The 15,521-nt window shown below is 37.9% G+C and overlaps 1 protein-coding gene across 2 annotated transcripts in view; it reads left to right on the top strand.

Moving 5' to 3' along the window:
- The window catches only part of LOC139116298 (von Willebrand factor D and EGF domain-containing protein-like), an 89,580-nt gene that overhangs the window by 29,508 nt on the left and 44,551 nt on the right, over positions 1-15,521 (top strand). The gene's annotated exons all lie outside the window — the stretch shown is intronic.

The raw sequence follows: 15,521 nt of genomic DNA, 5'->3' as shown, positions 1-15,521 counted from the left end.
CTCACTACCTGTTCGGCGTAGACCGTGCACAGCAGTGCCGGCGCCGTGCGAACGGCAGAATGTTTGCTAGAACTTGACCAAAAAAATACCATGGAAAACATTTCAAGACTCAACCTGATATTTCCGTATTTTGCAGCCAGAAATACCCGCGTTCCTCGAAGCCCTTCAAGTTTTTACGTCGGGGACATCGCTTCCCAGGCGGGGAGCGGTGGCCATTTTGTTGTTTACGTTGTTTACCAACAAACTGCTAATGTAGTTCGGGAAAACTCTAAAACTGATGACGTTCATCGTGCATATCTCGACGTTTACCGTGAAGTATCACGCCGATATTTTACGTTGAACGTCACTCGGATGTAGCAATATGGGCATGGGTATATGATAACAGATATAATCAGACATTACATAACGCTTAGTCAACAACTTCAGATACCAATAGCTTGGCCGGTACTACTTTATGCCATTGCAAGGTATTGTACAGCGAAGCGGCACAAACTCAGTCTCGTGTAAACCTTGACAACAGTATTATCATTTCAGGACATCGGAATTTGTTCCTACTTTTATTAATTTGAACTAACATATGGCGTGTAGTATATTTATAGGTCCTATTCTGTGAAAATTAGGGTACAATGTTCAAAGAAGTTCAAGGCGAACGATTATCTGTATGAGTGAAGTGTGTAACGCAAAGATGTCTTCCCTGTACACCCACTTAAGGATGATAAATACCAAATCGTTCATTTTTCTGTCAAATTTTTAAAAATCTCTGAGAATACACCTTGAAGTAAGACCCAGAATTGAGATGTGTCGCCAGTTCAAGATAAGGAATGGTTTCCGTGTAATTCACGATTTTTAAAAATCAAAACAAATGCACGTGGCTATCCCGGTTAAATCGGGGAGCTTTTTGTAAACATTGTGGACACATTTGCATTGCTATTTCCATAATCCATCTTGAGTGACACAACGTTGCGTTGTACTAGCTAATTTACATAATGACGTGCTGTGACTTCTCCAAACACCAGGATTACTTCCGTCTGTAAACAATAAACCGTAATCAAATGTTTGTCGAAGCGTAGTCCAATAAACAAGTATTCGTACAGTTCCAAACATAGTCTACACCAGAGAGCAAGTCATTTTTCTTAGTGTGGTCAAGACATCGTGTCAACTACGATTTCTCAGCAGTGCGACGTTTTATCACTCTTTGCTTGGGGTTGGTCGGAGCCTGCACACGCCGCTTTACGGTGGTTGACGTCTTTTTCGCAATGTTAGATAAACAATTACACAGTGTTCATTCTAGGATTTAAAAACAACGGGCCACTGTTAGCCCCAACTCCTGTCCCAAGGGGGCCATTTTAGAAAATCGGGGGCCATCATCATCACACATGTAAAAACCTTGAATTTTCTGCAGAAAATGCAATAGTCTATCAAGTCAAGAAAAGGAGAATACTGAAGATCGAAAAGGAGAATACTGGAGATCGGGCGCCCCGTAACCAACCAAGCCTACTGCAAAGTTGTCCCTTGTACGTACGCAACAGGCCAAATAATGGCAACAGCAAACCGTTTGGTTTGATTCAATTGTTTACGTAACTTATGTGATGAATTATTGATATGTCGGACTTGAACAACTGTACAGATTGCTAAGGACTGTGATTTTGACTGTGGAAATGATCATGATCAAAGCTTAGCGCACCCGTAGGATTTCTCCGAGAGTGGCCCTCGATTTGCACGCATCGACAATTAGGCTACTCATACACTGATATAGCACGAGACTGTAACCCGTACGACCTAAATAAAGTGATCGATACATCAACTTTTAAACATAACTCGTATGTATTAGCAAATTTACGATCATTGGTTCTGGCCAAAGGATTTTACACAGCGGTGTTATTCTATGCAAAGACCTGGCTACTAAAATGTGTTGCTCTACAAAACGATCATGGATGTTTTCCTTGCAGTGTTCAACATTTCGTTTGTATGGACGGTAGACGTTGCAAACGCTTCAATTTAAGGGACTGCCCGATCATCCTGGGTTCATCAACTACCGGTATTAGTACTGGCGTTAAAAATCCAAGTGTCGACTAGCTTTCCACCTTTACGCAGCGGCCAGTGCCGTTGTTCTATATTCATCGGCCATGCCACATGCGTATGGCTCCAAAACACAGTGTCCCCTACATCCGTCCTTTCTACCCAGCTTCCTATGTACCACCATATATGCTGTAGTGGGTATTTAATTGCAAAGGTTGATAGGTAACTGAATCGTTTTACATGTCACACTATGACTGAGGTAATGACCTTCGGGGAGCTTCGCGAATGTATGAACTACGTGAACTCTGCGTGATCGACCCATTCATATAATGTTCCCCCCTTAGTGGCGCGTCAAACGTAGAAATGAGGGCCATTCGAGATTTTATTGCGCAATGGCGCGTCCTAGAATTAACTTTGCAATTAGTGCGATACTACGCTATCAAGTCTACGGTTCTGCAATGTCTATATAGCGTGTGAGGGGAGTGTGATCTGGGGAACGCAAACAAGCTTATCTGCATATGAATTTAGGACACGCCCGCTATCAGTAATGACTGCTGACGTCATTGTTTTTCCCACTGAAGCCATTCGCTGTGGCGATGTGTCGACACGCAAGGCTCCAAAAATTGGTAGTTTTCCACGATTTATTTTATTTTCCTGGGACTTTTTCTCTGAACAACTGTCATTCCCGGCCGACACCATCACTTGGTAACAAAGTATGCCCGTTTTGAGGCTCGTGCACGTCTATTTATCAAATGCCGTAGCGTAGAAGTATCAAAACATGTTTTTGCGTTTTTCTGGAATTCAATGTGTGAATGAAGTACCCTTCTTTGGCACCTCGTCAATTCGCGCTCACAAACACTAGCTGCTTGAAATTCACACCGTCCATTGGAAACATAATGAACTCACAATCCGTGTCTGGGATTTCCTTTATATGCCTTTGTTATTTTTTAATGCGCTCTTAAAGGTGTTGGACGAAGGTGCTTTTCAAGGAATTTTAATTATCACGCCATATAATTTGAATGGAGCTCCGAAAAAAATCGCAGACACGGTTTTGAAGGATATTGTCAAGGCTTGTCAATGAAGAAATTCCAACCGGAAATCTTGCAGCGTGTTCGCATAAGGCCGGGAAAACCGGTTTTTGGAAGGTTCAGCAAAACGCTTGTCACGTGACTCTTATGCAAATAATGACCGTGCACTGTGCTTGGTCGGATAGCTCTATATCAGGGCTTTCAGAAAATGTATACTTTATTGGGGTTTGGGACATGTTCAACTGAGAAAAAATAAAAATCTGAAAGTGTCTATAAGGTATTTATCATCCTTAATTGCTATCTCTAATCACATATGGCAAACAGCTTAGGAGATGGCAAATAACTTTAATTAGGAGCTCCATAGCCCTTCAAACCCCTATTGCAAGGGTGAATGTGCATTGAATATGCATTGTTTTTTGATGGAAACGTCCCCTAATGTCTGCATGGCAGGGCTGTGTGTTACCGCATTATACGGCCTCCCACCAGAGGCTGTGGTGGGAGGAGACATAATGACGGTAACACACAGCCCTGCCATGCACAGCATACAGACAGACATACATACATACATACATACATACATACATACATACATACTAGCTCTGCATGGCAGGGCTGTGTATTACCAGCGTTATGTGGCCTCCCACCACAGCCTGGGGTGGGAGACGGTATAACGACGGTAACACACAGCCCTGCCATGCACAGCTAACATACATACATACATACATACATACATACATACATACTAGCTCTGCATAGCAGGGCTGTGTGTTACCGGCATTATGTGGCCTCCCACCACAGCCTGTGGTGAGAGGCCGTACATAACACCGGTACAGCCCTGCCATGCACAGCTAACATACATACATACATACATACATACATACAAACATACATACATACATACATACACACACACACATACATACATACATACATACATACATACATACATACATACATACATACATACATACATACATACATTAATACATACTAGCTCTGCATGGCAGGGCTGTGTGTTACCGGCGTTATGTGGCCTCCAACCACAGCCTGTGGTGGGAGGCCGTATAATGCCGGTAACACGTACACAGCCCTGCCATGCACAGCTAACATACTACATACATACATACATACATACATACATACATACATCGCATCCCACCACAGCCTGTGGTGGGAGGCCGTATAACGCTGGTAACACACAGTCCTGCCATTCACAGCTAACATACATACATACATACATACATACATACATACATACATACATACATACATACATTTAGTTGTGCATGGTAGGGCTGTGTGTTACCGCGTTATGTGGCCTCCCACCACAGCCTGTGGTGGGAGGCTGTATAACGCCTGTAACACACAGCCCTGCCATGCACAGCTAACATACATACATACATACATACATACATACATACATACATACATACCCCTGCTACATACATAGTAGCTCTGCATGGCAGGGCTGTGTGTTACCGCGTTATGTGGCCTCCCACCATAGCCTGTGGTCGGAGGTCGTATAATGCTGGTAACACACAACCCTGCCATGCACAGCTAACATACATACATACATACATACATACATACATACATACATACATACATACATACATACATGTATACATACATACATACATACATACAAGGAAAAAATAACATGCTTTATGTTTCATGAAGCGATATGAAGTATTAAACTTTCATCTCTAAGTTGTAAATAACCAAGGTTGCTACTATATAATAGAATCGTCAGTTATATTTAAACCTTTATATAGGTGACCGTCAACCTGTAATAACTAATGGAGCTGAAGTTTTTCATATTGCCGTTGGTCAAAGAGGGATACTACCCCGCACTGACAGGCTGAACTCAAACTCAAAATAACTGCATATTTCACACAGTTCATCGATCAAATGCGAGGTGTTTGCCGGGAAAAAGAGTCCCTGCACATACCGGTATGTCATTATCCATAATCGCTGCCATTAACATAGTATATTTCCCAAGGGACACACGGCGACACGCGTATGCATGCAGGTCCGTAAGCGCATATACGCGTGGCCATTTCGACGCGAGCGCAGTAATCAAGATATGAAAATTCTTTCAGGTTCAGTTTTTTTATTTCTCTATATAATGGCGAAATTTTAGTGTCCTTCAGTTCATTTGGGAATTTAAAAACAACTGTTGGTTTCAGAATTTTGAATTTGGACACTCGCGTTATAAAAACAACCATCTTTTCTACAGTTGGTGAAATCGATGTGTAATCTGCCATAGCCGTCAATGGAGTAGCAATATTCATTGACTGCACGGCGAATACGGCAGTTTCAGCCTGACTTGATTTCAACAAAAGTTATCAATAGTGATTGAAATTATAGTTGTAAGGCTCAGAAATTATCAAACAACAATCGTATGATTTTAAAATTTTGAATCATGGCATAAAACTATCAATTTGATACGATTTTCTTGGGAAGGTGGTTGTTGTGCTATGAAGTTAGCGCTTGCCTGGTAACCGGCAATAGCAGTGAGAAATAGTGACATTTGGCAACCTGCCGAATCGAATATTGCCAGATTTGTCAAGGGAAAGTACATGTAGTTAACAAACTCTTTGAAGTATCAATGTAAATATACATACCTGGCTTCAATAATTATAACACTCACACAATCGGAGTCGTTTTTGCTTCCGCTGCACGAAAAGTGAGCGCGCCATTGTGGCCTAATTAATATTCATGAGCCAGAAAATAGGGGGACGTTTACATTGGACAAAGAGGGTGCCTCCTGGGCCAGCGTGGCTCCTTCAAACTGGAAGTTTATTTTTGGAAGAATATTTCTGTGAAATCCATCAAGAAATGTAAATACTCAAAACTCCTTGTTTTAGATATGCTTTGTTTCAAATTGAAGTAAATTTGTGTGATTGTATTTTTGGGTCATTTTCTCCCATTTTTGAGCAAACATCTCTGAATCCTATTGACTGATTTTTAATGCAGTTCACCATGGGCTATGTGACCCAACGCCACAGTTATTATACAACAACTCTGATCATATGGGAGTGACACCGTCTTATTGGCAGTATTTTTTAAATGTCCTCTAGGGGAGGCTGTTACCCAATACAGTCATTTCCACCAACTTTAAATCATAGGGTTTCCGTAAAATCATAAAAAACGAATGCTTTTGCTGGGCTTCTTAAACGTCCTGTAAAATTGAATCATGGGAAAAATGGCTCCATTGAGCATGTCACAGGTCTAAACCATTATCTTGCAGGTAAAAACACTGAAGACCTTGTGACAGTTCAATGACCAAATGCAAAAGAAAAAAACTAAAGACAGGTCCTATTAACCGTAATGTGTATTAAGCGGACGCTCAATGCAAACAAAAGATATACAAATACACAGTGTTCAGCTTGTGAATTCAAAGTGTATGTGTATAGAATGCATTGTTACTGTTTACATTTTAATTTTAGTCCGGACTAAAATTTATTTATCAATAACAATGTTCATTATACACATATGAGCTGTGCTGATAAGCTATATAGTGGACATTTCTACATGATTTATACGTTTAACATAAACTAGTTCAGTAATACCGGTATACAGAACAAAAATGCTGAAAATCACCAAAAGTTACAGCTACTGTGGCAGTAAATCTGTTTTCATGGCTTAAAGGAGTTTTCTTTTGCCAAACAAGTAGCACTGTGTCTGACCGTCCACCAATGTGCAGTTTTCTGGGTACAGAAACAAGTTGGTTTCCTTGAGATTCTCTGACAAAATGTAAGCACTACACTAGACTTTTTGGAAGAATCTGAATAGAATGATATCATCCAGGGCTCCAATAATGTACAAAGTTTAATAGAGAAGTATTGTTGTGATGAATGCTGTATATTTACCTGAGATATCTCCCCGATATGGATGGGGAGAGGTTCTGTAGAGAATAGAACTTAATGTAAACATTCCAATTGAAATTTTCCATTATTTCATCTTGTTTATTGAGATAATTACAGTCACCAGAAACTTCATTTGGACAATCTCACATCTGATAGAATTACATGTGTTGTGAATTTGAATAATTCTGTGTATGTTGTAGTCTATTCAGTTTCTGTTTTTCCAACCACGCTAAGTCAGCTACCCACTTAGGCCAGTACTTTCTCACTGATTTTGCTTTTTTCTTGGGAAGGCTATTCGCAACCTTCCTGTGCAGGTTGACAGTGTAGACACTGTATTGGATGATGTCTCCTTGTCTGAATCCAGTGTAGTTATCATCCGGTTATTACAATTTGTCATCCCAATACTCCGTTCAGAATTAGAATAAGGTATGTATAAATGTTTAATTTGATTGTGTTAATTAATGAGTACAATGAAATGAAGGTAAAGTGATATCTTTCAAAAACTCGCATGATTTTGTTAGATCAAAATTTTTTGGAATAACACATGTCTGTTAAAAGGTATAATTTTATGTCATTGTTGTGTATAAATAGTAGTGACAACTACAGCGACACATAAATAATATTTCTATCTCACCGGAGTTTCCTCATATAATTAAACAACTAACAGTTATGTGTACAAAAACACCATGTAGGGTTTAGGGTTAATTGAATGTGTATGTAGGCCCGGTGTGATGTTCAGTACTGTATGGTCACACACATCTTGACTTACACAGCATATAGAGATTACACGGCTAGTTTTCAATGGGGTTCGAACCCACAACATACGGCATCAGTCGCCTAGCGGAGAGGCCACCGAGAGAACCGCTCGACTAAATCCCCACTCTCAAAAAGAGTGAGAGTGAGAGATTTGTGTAGGCCTGGTGTGATGTCCTATGTGGACACACATTTTGACCCACACAGTAAACATGTACCGGTACACATCTTGACCCCCCACATTAAACATGTAGAGATTAAATTAGATTTGCGTAGGCCAGGTGTGATGTCCAATGTGGACACACATCTTGATTACTCAGTAAACATGAAAGATAATTAATGTTGTGTAGGTTTGGTGTGATGTCCTGTGTGGCCACACATCTTGACCCTCACATTAAACATGTAGAGATTAAATTAGATTTGCGTAGGCCAGGTGTGATGTCCTATGTGGATACACATCTTGATTACACAGTATACATGTTCAGATAATTAATAATATTGTGTAGGCCAGTGTGATGTCCAATGTGGACACACATCTTGATTACACAGTAACATGAAAGATAATTAATGGTGTGTAGGTTTGGTGTGATGTCCTGTGTGGCCACACATCTTGACCCTCACATTAAACATGTAGAGATTAAATTAGATTTGCGTAGGCCAGATGTGATGTCCTATGTGGATACACATCTTGATTACACAGTATACATGTACAGATAATTAATAATATTGTGTAGGCCAGGTGTGATGTCCAATGTGGACACACATCTTGATTACACAGTAAACGTGTACAGATAATTAATGTTGTGTACCGATAGGCCTGGTGTGATGTCCTATGTTGAAACACATCTTTACTCACATAATAAACATGTATAAATACTTAATATAATGCTGTGTAGGCCAGGTGTGATGCCCTATGTTGACACTTATCTTTACTTGCACAATAAACATGTATAATTGATGCTGTGTAGGATTCACACAGTAAACATGTATCTAGAAAATTACATTTGTGTAGGCCTGGTGTGATGTTCTATGTGGATACACACATTTTACTCACACAATAAACATTTTACAGATGGTCAGATTTGTGTAGGCTTGAGTTTATATCCTATAACCATGACTGCACATTCAAAATACAGGACAACTGGAGAGATTGTAGTGTTCATTTAGATAGTTGTGTCAATAAGTGCATATGAGAGACCATGACTGCATATTCAAAATATGGGATAGTGGAGTGATTGTCGTGTGCATGTGGATAGTTATGTCAATAAGTGTAGATGAGAGACCATGACTGTACATTCAAAATATGGGATAGTGGAGTGATTGTTGTGTGCATGTAGATAGTTATGTCAATAAGTGTAGATGAGAGACCATGACTGTACATTCAAAATATGGGATAGTGGAGTGATTGTTGTGTGCATGTAGATAGTTATGTCAATAAGTGAAGTTGAGAGACCATTACTGTACATTCAAAATATGGTATAGTGGAGTGATTGTTGTGTGCATGTTGATAGTTATGTCAATAAGTGTAGATGAGAGACCATTACTGTACATTCGAAAATGGGATAGTGGAGTGATTGTTGTGTGCATGTAGATAGTTATGTCAATAAATGTAGTTGAGAGACCATTACTGTACATTCAAATTATTGGATAGTTTGAGAGATTGTAGTTTTGTCAATAAGTGTAGTTGAGGGACCATTACTGTAAATTCAAAATATGGGATAGTGGAGAGATTGTAGTGTGCATGTAGATAGTTATTTCAATAAGTGTAGATGAGAGTCAATTACTGTACATTCAAAATATGGGATAGTGGAGTGATTGTTGTGTGCATGTAGATAGTTGTGTCAATAAGTGTAGATGAAAGACCATGACTGTACATTCAAAATATGGGATAGTGGAGAGATTGTAGTGTGTGTGTGGATAGTTCTTTCAATAAGTGTAGATGAGAGACCATATCAGCACATGCAAAATATCTGATAGTGGAGTGATTGTCGTGTGCATATAGATAGTTATTTAATAAGTGTAGATGAGAGACCATGACTGTACATTCAAAATATTGGATAGTTAGATTGATTGTAGTGTGCATGTAGATAGTTATGTCAATAAGTGTAGATGAGAGACCATGACTCCAACTTCAAAATATGGAATAGCGGAGTGATTGTTGTGTACATGTAGACAGTTATGTCAATAAGTTTAGATAAGGGACCATGACTGTACATTCAAAATATTAGATAGTTGGATAGATTGTTACGTGCATGTGGATAGTCATGTCAATAAGTGTAGATGAGAGACCATGACTGTATGTTCCAAATATTAGATAGTTGGATAGATTGTAGCGTGTATATGGATAGTTATGTCAATAAGTGTAGATGAGAGACCATGACTGTAAATTCAAAATATGGGATAATGGAGTGATTGTTGTGTACATGTAGATAGTTATGTCAATAAGTGTAGTTGAGAGACCATTACTGGACATTCAAAAATTGGATAGTGGAGTGATTGTTGTGTGCGTGTAGATAGTTATGTCAATAAGTGTAGATGAGAGACCATGACTGTACATACAAAATATGGGATAGTGGAGTGATTGTTGTGTAGATGTAGAAAGTTGTGTCAATAAGTGTAGATGAGAGACCATGACTGTACATACAAAATATGGGATAGTGGAGTGATTGTTGTGTAGATGTAGAAAGTTGTGTCAATAAGTGTAGATGAGAGACCATGACTGTACATACAAAATATGGGATCGTTGGAGTGATGTACCGGAAGTGTGTATGTATATAGTCTTGTCAATAATTGTAGATGAGAGACCATGACTGTGCATTCAAAATATGGGATAGTGGAGAGATTGTAGTGTGTATGTGGATAGTTATTTCAATAAGTGTAGATGAGTGCATATCAGCACATGCAAAATATCTGATAGTGGAATGATTGTAGTGTGCATGTAGATAGTTATTTAATAAGTGAAGATGAGAGACAATGACTGTACATTCAAAATATGGGATAGTCTGATTGTTGTGTGATGTAGACAGTTATTTCAATAAGTTTAGATAAGAGACCATGACTGTACATTCAAAATATGGGATAGTGGAGTGATTGTTGTGTGCATGTAGACAGTTACTTCAATAAGTTTAGATAAGGGACCATGACTGTACATTCAAAATATCAGATAGTTTGATAGATTGTAACGTGCTGTGGATAGTCATGTCAATAAGTGTAGATCTACTAGATGAGAGACCATGACTGTACATTCAAAATATTAGGTAGTTGGAGTGATTGTCGTGTGTAGGTGGATAATTATGTCAATAAGTGTAGATGGAGAGACCATGACTGCAAATTCAAAATATTTGATATTGGAGTGATTGTTGTGTGCATGTAGATAGTTATGTCAATAAGTGTAGATGAGGGACCATGACTGCACATTCAAACTATGGGATAGTTGGAGTGATTGTCGTGTGTAGGTGGATAATTATGTCAATAAGTGTAGATGGAGAGACCATGACTGCAAATTCAAAATATTTGATATTGGAGTGATTGTTGTGTGCATGTAGATAGTTATGTCAATAAGTGTAGATGAGAGACCATGACTGCACATTTAAAATATTGGATAGTGGAGTGATTGTTGTGTGCATGTAGATAGTTATGTCAATAAGTGTAGTTGAGAGACTATTACTGTACATTCAAAATATGGGATAGTGGAGTGATTGTTGTGTAGATGTAGATAGTTGTGTCAATAAGTGTAGATGAGAGACCATGACTGTACATTCAAAATATGGGATAGTGGAGAGATTGTAGTGTGTATGTGGATAGTTATTTCAATAAGTGTAGATGAGTGCATATCAGCACATGCAAAATATCTGATAGTGGAATGATTGTAGTGTGCATGTAGATAGTTATTTAATAAGTGAAGATGAGAGACAATGACTGTACATTCAAAATATGGGATAGTCTGATTGTTGTGTGATGTAGACAGTTATGTCAATAAGTTTAGATAAGGGACCATGACTGTACATTCAAAATATTAGATAGTTGGATAGATTGTAGTGTGTATGTAGATAGTTATGTCAATAAGTGTAGATGAGAAACCATGACTGTAAATTCAAAATATGGGATAGTGGAGTGATTGTCGTGTGCATGTAGATAGTTATTTAATAAGTGTAGATGAGAGACCATGACTGCACATTCAAAATATTGGATAGTTGAGTGATTGTTGTGTGCATGTAGATAGTTATGTCAATAAGTGTAGATACTGTACATTCAAAATATGGATAAAGGAGTGATTGTTTAGTGCATGAAGATAGTTGTGTCAATAAGTGTAGATGAGAGACCATGCATGCCTGTACATTCAAAATATGGGATCGTTGGAGTGATGTACCGGTAGTGTGTATGTGGATAATTATGTCAATAAGTGTAGATGAGAGACAATGACTGTACATTCAAAATATGGGATAGTGGAGTGATTGATGTGTGCATGTAGATAGTTAGGTCAATAAGTGTAGATGAGAGACCATGACTGTACTTTCAAAATATGGGATAGTGGAGTGATTGTTGTGTGCATGTAGACAGTTATTTCAATAAGTTTAGATAAGGGACCATGACTGTACATTCAAAATATTAGATAGTTGGATAGATTGTAACGTGCATGTGGATAGTCATGTCAATAAGTGTAGATCTACTAGACGAGAGACCGTGACTGTACATTTAAAATATAAGATTGTTGGATAGATTGTAGCCAGTATATGGATAGTTATGTCAATAAGTGTAGACGAGGGACCATGACTGCACATTCAAACTATAGGATAGTTGGAGTGATTGTCGTGTGTAGGTGGATAATTATGTCTATAAGTATAGATGGAGAGACCATGTCTGCACATTCAAAATATTGGATTATGGAGTGATTGTTGTGTGCATGTAGATAGTTATGTCAATAAGTGTAGATGAGAGACCATGACTGCACATTTAAAATATTGGATAGTGGAGTGATTGTTGTGTGCATGTAGATAGTTATGTCAATAAGTGTAGTTGAGAGACCATTACTGTTCATTCAAAATATGGGATAGTGGAGTGATTGTTGTGTGCATGTAGACAGTTATGTCAATAAGTGTAGATGAGGGACCATGACTGTACATTCAAATATAAGATAGCTATAGTTGGATAGATTATAGTGTGTATGTAGATAGTTATGTCTCATAAGTGTAGTTGAGAGACCATGACTGCACATTAAAAATATGGGATGGTGGAGTGATTGTAGTGTGCATGTAGATAGTTATGTCAATAAGTGTAGATGAGAGACCATGACTGTACATTCAAATATTGGATAGTTAGATTGATTGTAGTGTGCATGTAGATACTTTTCAATAAGTGTAGATGAGAGACCATGACTGTACATTCAAAATATGGATAGTGGAGTGATTGTTGTGTGCATGTAGACAGTTACTTCAATAAGTTTAGATAAGGGACCATGACTGTACATTCAAAATATCAGATAGTTTGATAGATTGCAACGTGCTGTGGATAGTCATGTCAATAAGTGTAGATCTACTAGAAGAGAGACCGTGACTGTACATTCAAAATATTAGATAGTTGGATACATTGTAGCCAGTATGTGGATAGTTATGTCAAAAAGTGTAGATGAGGGACCATGACTGCACATTCAAACTATGGGATAGTTGGAGTGATTGTCGTGTGTAGGTGGATAATTATGTCAATAAGTGTAGATGGAGAGACCATGACTGCACATTCAAAATATTTGATAGTGGAGTGATTGTTGTGTGCATGTAGATAGTTATGTCAATAAGTGTAGATGAGAGACCATGACTGCACATTTAAAATATTGGATAGTGGAGTGATTGTTGTGTGCATGTAGATAGTTATGTCAATAAGTGTAGTTGAGAGACTATTACTCTACATTCAAAATATGGGATAGTGGAGTGATTGTTGTGTAGATTTAGATAGTTGTGTCAATAAGTGTAGATGAGAGACCATGACTGTACATACAAAATATGGGATCGTTGGAGTGATGTACCGGTAGTGTGTATGTATATAGTTTTGTCAATAATTGTAGATGAGAGACCATGACTGTACATTCAAAATATGGGATAGTGGAGAGATTGTAGTGTGTATGTGGATAGTTATTTCAATAAGTGTAGATGAGTGCATATCAGCACATGCAAAATATCTGATAGTGGAATGATTGTAGTGTGCATGTAGATAGTTATTTAATAAGTGTAGATGAGAGACAATGACTGTACATTCAAAATATGGGATTGTTTGATTGTTGTGTGATGTAGACAGTTATGTTAATAAGTTTAGATAAGGGACCATGACTGTACATTCAAAATATTAGATAGTTGGATAGATTGTAGTGTGTATGTAGATAGTTATGTCAATAAGTGTAGATGAGAGACCATGACTGTAAATTCAAAATATGGGATAGTGGAGTGATTGTCGTGTGTATGTGGATAGTAAATGTCAATAAGTGTAGATGAGAGACCATGACTGTTTATTCAAAATATGGGATGGTGGAGTGATTGTTGCGTGCATGTAGACAGTTATGTCAATAAGTGTAGATGAGGGACCATGACTGTACATTCAAAATATAAGATAGCTATAGTTGGATAGATTATAGTGTGTATGTAGATAGTTATGTCTCATAAGTGTAGTTGAGAGACCATGACTGCACATTCAAAATATGGGATGGTGGAGTGATTGTAGTGTGCATGTAGATAGTTATGTCAATAAGTGTAGATGAGAGACCATGACTGTACATTCAAAATATTGGATAGTTAGATTGATTGTAGTGTGCATGTAGATACTTTTCAATAAGTGTAGATGAGAGACCATGACTGTACATTCAAATATGGGATAGTGAAGTGATTGTCGTGTGCATGTAGATAGTTATGTCAATAAGTTCAGATGAGGGACCATGACTGTATATCCAAAATATCAGATAGTTGGATAGATTGTAGTGTGTATGTGGATAGTTATTTCAATAAGTGTAGATGAGAGACCATAACTGCACATTCAAAATATGGGATAGTGGAGTGATTGTAGTGTGCATATAGATCTATAGTTATGTCAATAAGTGTAGATAAGAGACCATGACTGTACATTCAAAATACTGGATAGTTAGATTGATTGTAGTGTGCATGTAGATACTTTTCAATAAGTGTAGATGAGAGACCATGACTGTACATTCAAAATATGGGATAGTGAAGTGATTGTCGTGTGCATGTAGATAGTTATGTCAATAAGTGTAGATGAGAGACCATGACTGCACATTCAAAATATTAGATATTTGAATAGATTGTAGTGTGCATGTAGATAGTTATTTCAATAAGTGTAGATGAGAGACCATAACTGCACATTCAAAATATGGGATAGTGGAGTGATTGTAGTGTGCATATAGATCTATAGTTATGTCAATAAGTGTAGATAAGAGACCATGACTGTACATTCAAAGTACAGGATAGTTGGAGTGATTGTAGTACAGTATTTGCTTTACTCATGCAGTGATTTATTTTGTTTTATCAACATTATCGGTTAAGTGAGACTTGATTTTTGAGATAGGTATTGTTCCATTCATCAGGCAAAAAGTCAGAGCCATTTGTTCATGCATAAATTGACAAGTTACACTGTTTATCAGTTGCTAATTACAGGCCCTAAACCACAAGTCCTAGTCATTTAAACCTTGCTATGGAGGTATCTAAAGATAATGTCAGTCTGATAAGAGGAAATGTTGTTGAAATTTGGATAATTGTAATTTTTGTTCAATTTTCCCTGTTTTTGGTAAAAAAAGCCTTTTTCCTTTTTCCTCTGAAACCGCAAGTCAAATTCCAATTCATTTGAAATGTGT

This window comes from Ptychodera flava, chromosome 2 (genome assembly GCF_041260155.1).
Source record: "Ptychodera flava strain L36383 chromosome 2, AS_Pfla_20210202, whole genome shotgun sequence".
Taxonomy (NCBI): domain Eukaryota; kingdom Metazoa; phylum Hemichordata; class Enteropneusta; family Ptychoderidae; genus Ptychodera; species Ptychodera flava.
Note: the sequence above shows the minus strand (reverse complement) of the source record. Positions and strands in the feature narration are given on the sequence as shown.